Below are 5,687 nucleotides of genomic sequence, written 5' to 3' on the forward strand. Positions count from 1 at the left end.
AAGTAAATGTCTAATACTTTGCTGATCGGTCTTGATCATAAATTCTAAACCCATTAAGTAGTGTTTCCACTGTCTTAATGCTTGTACAACTGCTAATAATTCTTTGTCATATGTGGAATATTTCAACTCAGAGGGTTTCAGCTTACAACTAGAATATGCTATAGGATGATTGTCTTACATAAGTACGGCTCCTATTCCTGATCCACTAGCATCGGTCACTACTAGAAAGAATGGTCTATTAAAGTCAGGCAACTGTAGAACAGGGGCATTGGTTAATGCATGTTTTAATAAGTCAAAGGATTTCTGTTGATTTTTGGTCCATTGATAAACAATTCCTTTCTTCAGAAGTTTGGTTAATGGTAAAGCAAGTAATGAAAAATTACGTACAAACTTCCTATAGAAACTAGCAAGACCAAGGAATGAGAGTAACTCATGCACGTTTTTAGGAACATGCCAATTCAATATTGCATCAATTTTCTTAGGATCAACTTTAATTCCTTCAGATGATACAATATGACCTAAATACTCAATTTCTGTCTTAAAGAATTCACTCTTTTCAGGATTTGCATACAGTTGATTTTCTTTCAATAACTGAAAAACTAATGACAAATGCTCATAATGTTCTTTCTCGTTTTGACTAAACACCAAAATATCATCAAAGAAAACAATTACACAATACTGATATTTCAAAAAGATACGGTTCATCATTCTACTAAAGGTAGCAGGTGCATTAGTCAATCCGAATGGCATGACCAAAAATTCGTAATGACCAAACTGTGTTCTGAATGCAGTCTTGAATATGTCAGACTTATCTAGCCTCACCTGATGATAACCAGACTTAAGGTCAATTTTACTAAATATAGAAGATCCTTGCAGTTTGTCCATAAGGTCATCAACTCTAGGAATGGGATACCTATTCTTTACAGTGATTTTATTTAAAGCTCGATAGTCAATGCACATACGATATGTATTATTCTTTTTCTTGACTAACAATACAGGTGCACCGAATGGAGAACTGCTAGGTCGAATCAATCCTCTATTTAATAATTCCTCAACTTGACTCTGGATTTCTTTTTGCTCTATCTAATTATGCCTATATGGTGCTTTACAAGGTGGTTGTGTGCCAGGGATCAAATCTATCTTATGGTCTTCTGGACGTGAAGGAGGTAAACCTGGTGGTAGGTCTTCTGCAAAACGGTCCTTAAAATATGCAAGAAATTTAATTTATGTTGCCTAGGGTGCATACGACTTTCCTTTACTTGCAATTCATTCACCCAAATGAGATAGGATTTACTACTCTTGTGTAATGCATGTTTAGCTTGAGTATGCGAAAGCAGTGGAAAAACATTAGATGCATGCATACCATATAATTTAATAAATTTTCCTTGAAAATTAATATTCATTGTGTGTCTGGAATAATCTATATCTGGGTTATGCTGGTGACGCCAAGGCATACCTAGAATTATGTCACTCGACTGTAATGGAACAACTAAGAAATTTATTCTTTCAGTGTATGAACCAATTTGAATCTTCTTGTGTACCATTATACCTGGTGCCTAAAAATGCAGCTTTTGTGCGATGATGCGTAGGTACAGTCTGTAATTTCAATTCCTTTACCAATTTTGTTGAAATAAAATCATGAGTACTACCGTCATCATGCAAAATAGTCTTTTTCTTTCCATGCACCAAACATTTCATAGTCAATAAAGAATGTGGAGTAGGCATACCTGGTAAAGTATTGGAAGTAGTAATAGTGTCGTCCTCATCTTCAGTGAAATCACGCATATCCTCATGTTCGTCTTCGTCCATGGCTCCAAGATAGTTGATATGAGCTGGTGGCTGCTAGATGTCCAGGCTGGTGGCATTTATAGCATACTATTGGCTTAGCTTTGGTTACATTATTTGCAATGGCGGGAAGTCTAGGTACATTTGAATTTGACTGTGGAATAGGCTTAGGATTTGGATTGACATTGGATGGTAATGCAGGTGGTTTAGCCCAATTCTTGCGGAAAGATGATAAAGAGAAATGACCTGGATTAAATCTTCTAAAATTGGAATTGAATTGTTTAGATCCATAATTACCATTGGCTTGGAATTGTTGTGGTCGTCCGTCTCTACTGCGTAGCTTATCTTCAGTGTCGTGAGCTAGTGAAATGGCGTCTTCAAGAGTAGCAGGCTTGAACATGTTAACTTCAGCATAGTAATGCCCAAGAAGTCCAGACATATACTTCCGCTTATGTGTCGCCTCTGGTACGTCTTCAAGCATGCGTAGCTGGAGGAGTGCATTCCAAAAACGCGCTGTATACTGAGGTATAGGTTCACGATCCCGTTGTTGAAGTACATCCCATTGCTTGATAGCCTTCTCATGAAATTGCGGTGGAATGAAATTTTGCATGAACTTCTTCTTGAAATCTTCCCAATTAGTAGGACAATCTATGCTCTTGCGTACTACAGTCCACCAAAGTGATGCTCTGTCTACCAAATGATTAGTAATACACTTGATTTTATCTTTTTCTGGATAAGTTTCCTCATGGAAATAGTCATCAAACTGACTAATGAATGTAGAACAGTCTTTCCTTCTCGTATGCCATTGAAAGTGCGAAATTTGAAACTTCGTTTACTTATCTTTGATTCCTTGCGAATGGTTTGAGCTTCAAGAGTGGCGTCGATGGTATGTCGAATTAAATCTTCAGCTTGAGGTTCTTCTTTGTCGGTAGACGCTCTTTGTAATTTTGCCAATTGCGCTTGCAATTGTTGCCTAGCCTTTCGTTCTTCTTCTAATTGCATCATGATTAAGTCCAGCTTTTGCTCCATCGTAGGCTCAGGTAGGTCGTCTTCAGCCATAAGATCATCCATATGTGGTTCCGTCATCCTGTAAAACTCAAAAGACCTTTCTCACTCAAAATCAGGTTAGCGGGATGAGCATAGCTCAAATTCGGGGTTACAAGGCTTATGTGTTTTTGGGTATTTCTTTCTCAATCTTCAGAAAATCTGCGATTTTTCCTTCTTCGTATGCTGAAAATACTTCAGCAAACTTACGTATGGGTAGAATACCTTCCAACAAACAACTTTCTAGTTCGAAGTTTCTGCGCAGGAACAGTCCTTCTAGGAGTTTTGAGCACAAGTCAGTTCTGACTCCAGTTGACTAGTCTGACTTGCAGAGTTGCAGACTTATGTGACTTGCAGAGTTGCAGACTTGCAGAACTTAGCCGACTTAGTGAACTTGCAGAACTTGATCACTGATGACTTGCAAAACTTGATCTCTGAGGTGCGGGACTTGGAGTTTGTTGACTTGCAGAAGATGACTTGTGTTGCTTGATTGATTTAGCTTAATGGATTAAGCTCAAGAAGCTTAATCGATGGATTTCTTGGGGGGGGGGAGGGGGCGTTTTTTTCCAGGCGGCGAAAAACGCGGACAGCTCCTGATGTACCGCGATGAGAAATTGAAGCTTTGAAGCTTCTTTAAAGCTTAAACTAAGCTTCTGAAGCTTTAATGGTTGAAGATTTGAAATATTGAATTTTGGGATTTGTCACTTATCTCTTTGTTTGACGACTTGATGATGGAGATGAGGGAGTGGTCCTCCACCTGTATTGCCTGGTCTATCGCGATCTGATGACAGAAACAGGGGTTCTTGATCGCCAGAAGCCTGCCTGTATCGATGGTTCACGACGAGATTGACTGTAGAGCCCGATCGTTCCAAGAGCTCCGCCTTCGCACGAGATGAGTAGCGATTGGAAGCTCTTGATCTTAGCTCCGCTCTGATACCATTGGTGTGCAGATCGGTCGCTGTATGCTCATGTAGTGAATCCCGAAAGGTCTCCAAGAACAATGAACTCTACCTTTTTGCACAAATTACCATGTAAAAAGCATGAACGACAAGAGCAAGAGACCAATTGGATTCAATCTCCCCCCATGCCTTGTGTGAGCGCTTCACAAAGCATGTATTTTATGTATATTCCATCTTCATGCTCAATAATAGGCCAATTTACAAAAATATATCAAGCTTTTAGCTTTTGAGTTTGCTTTTACAAAAATAGAAATAAAGCTAATGGACGGTGCCTAAAGAGTCTGGCATGCCCAATACAATGTCCCAAATAGAAATAACATATCCGTGCGCATAGGCGCATACAAAATAATAATAAATAATCGATGCCTCAATAGACACGACAAAATATAGGCATGGCGCCTATCAAAATATAATCCATAGGTCAAATACTCGCTAGACTCCAATGCTTTCCTCCGCCACTACTGCTATCTCTACACATCAACTGAAGCATTCACAATCGTTAGTATAATAATACAATTAAACCGACAAAAGTGAATACCTAGCAGTCTTCAGCTACATAAATAAATCAACTGGTTAGAAATAAATCCTAACCTTAATTTATTACGAGTGCGCACTCTAAACTCATAAACGTTTATTAATTTAATATGCATTTTGCGGAATCACCCGCTATGGAATCACCCGTGTACACACTAAATTAATGAAACGCCCGAAAAGGACAAGCATCCCCATCAACTTCTCGCACAAAGAATCCACTTTGTGTATGAGCCCTGGTCATCAAAGTTTATGGAATCCACCGTAAAACCTCACGGAATCCACCGTGGCACGAAATCCACCGTGGAATATGCCTCCTGGCATCAAATCAACAAATCTATCTTGGAGGGATATCCTAGCAATCCATATACTCAACAAGCTTATCCAATTTTCATATAACTTGAATATGCTTAGAGACCACGTCATTGTGCCTCAATGCATGGTCTATCGCATATTGGCATAGGGTTTGATGATTGAGGGTATTGAAGGGTCCCCATTCAGAGGGAAGGGGGTGGGGTGCTGCCTTGAATTGGGTTGTTATCTCATTTGGGGCTAGAGTTGGCTGCCTTAGTTTGGTTCTATCTCTACTACTATTACTCTCTTTGTCTTGAAAATGATTGGCACCCATTTGAGAGACTCGGGTTGTAAGTCTATCTAAGGTTTGTTAAGTTCGCACTTGAGCAAGCGTGGCTTATTTATTGTAAAGGGCTATTTTCTCAATCAACAAATCCATCTTGGAGGGGCTATCCAAGCAGGCTATGTGATGAATAAGCTTATCCAATTTTGATACCACTTCATTATGCTTAGAGAATATCATTGTGCCTTAGAGTATGGCACATCTTGCGTTAGCATATGTTTTGATTGAGGATGTTGAAGGATTCACATTCAAGTGACTCTTCATCAAAGTCATCCCCATGTGGTTCTTCGACTATAGGCTCTCTATCATCAATAATGAGGGTGCTAAAGGCCCCCCATTTGGGTGCCTCTTCCTCAAAATCATCTCCATGTGGTTCTTTAACTATAGTCTCTCTAGCATAAGTTACCCTAGGCCTTGCCTCTAGCCTTTGTTTGCTGCCATTCTAGGTGGTCAACTAAACCCACTATTAGTAAAATGAGCATAAATTTTGATAATAACTATGAATGGAGTGCTTTTTCATTGAAATCAAAGAGGCCAATCCCCTCTTTGAGATTAGATATCAAGCTTTGTGATAGAAAATGATCAGAAACTTCTACAATGCAAACTCAGTGATTGTCCTAGAATGGTCTACAACTTGTCCATAGTGACCTTAGTGCACAAAAATGGCAATATCTCCCAGGCTATAGCTCTTATTAAGGAGATTTTTTACACAAATCAAAGGAGACAATGCC

The sequence above is a fragment of the Lygodium microphyllum genome, chromosome 21, assembly GCF_053477565.2.
Source record: "Lygodium microphyllum isolate KBCC chromosome 21, Lygodium_microphyllum_v1.1.10, whole genome shotgun sequence".
Lineage (NCBI taxonomy): Eukaryota > Viridiplantae > Streptophyta > Polypodiopsida > Schizaeales > Lygodiaceae > Lygodium > Lygodium microphyllum.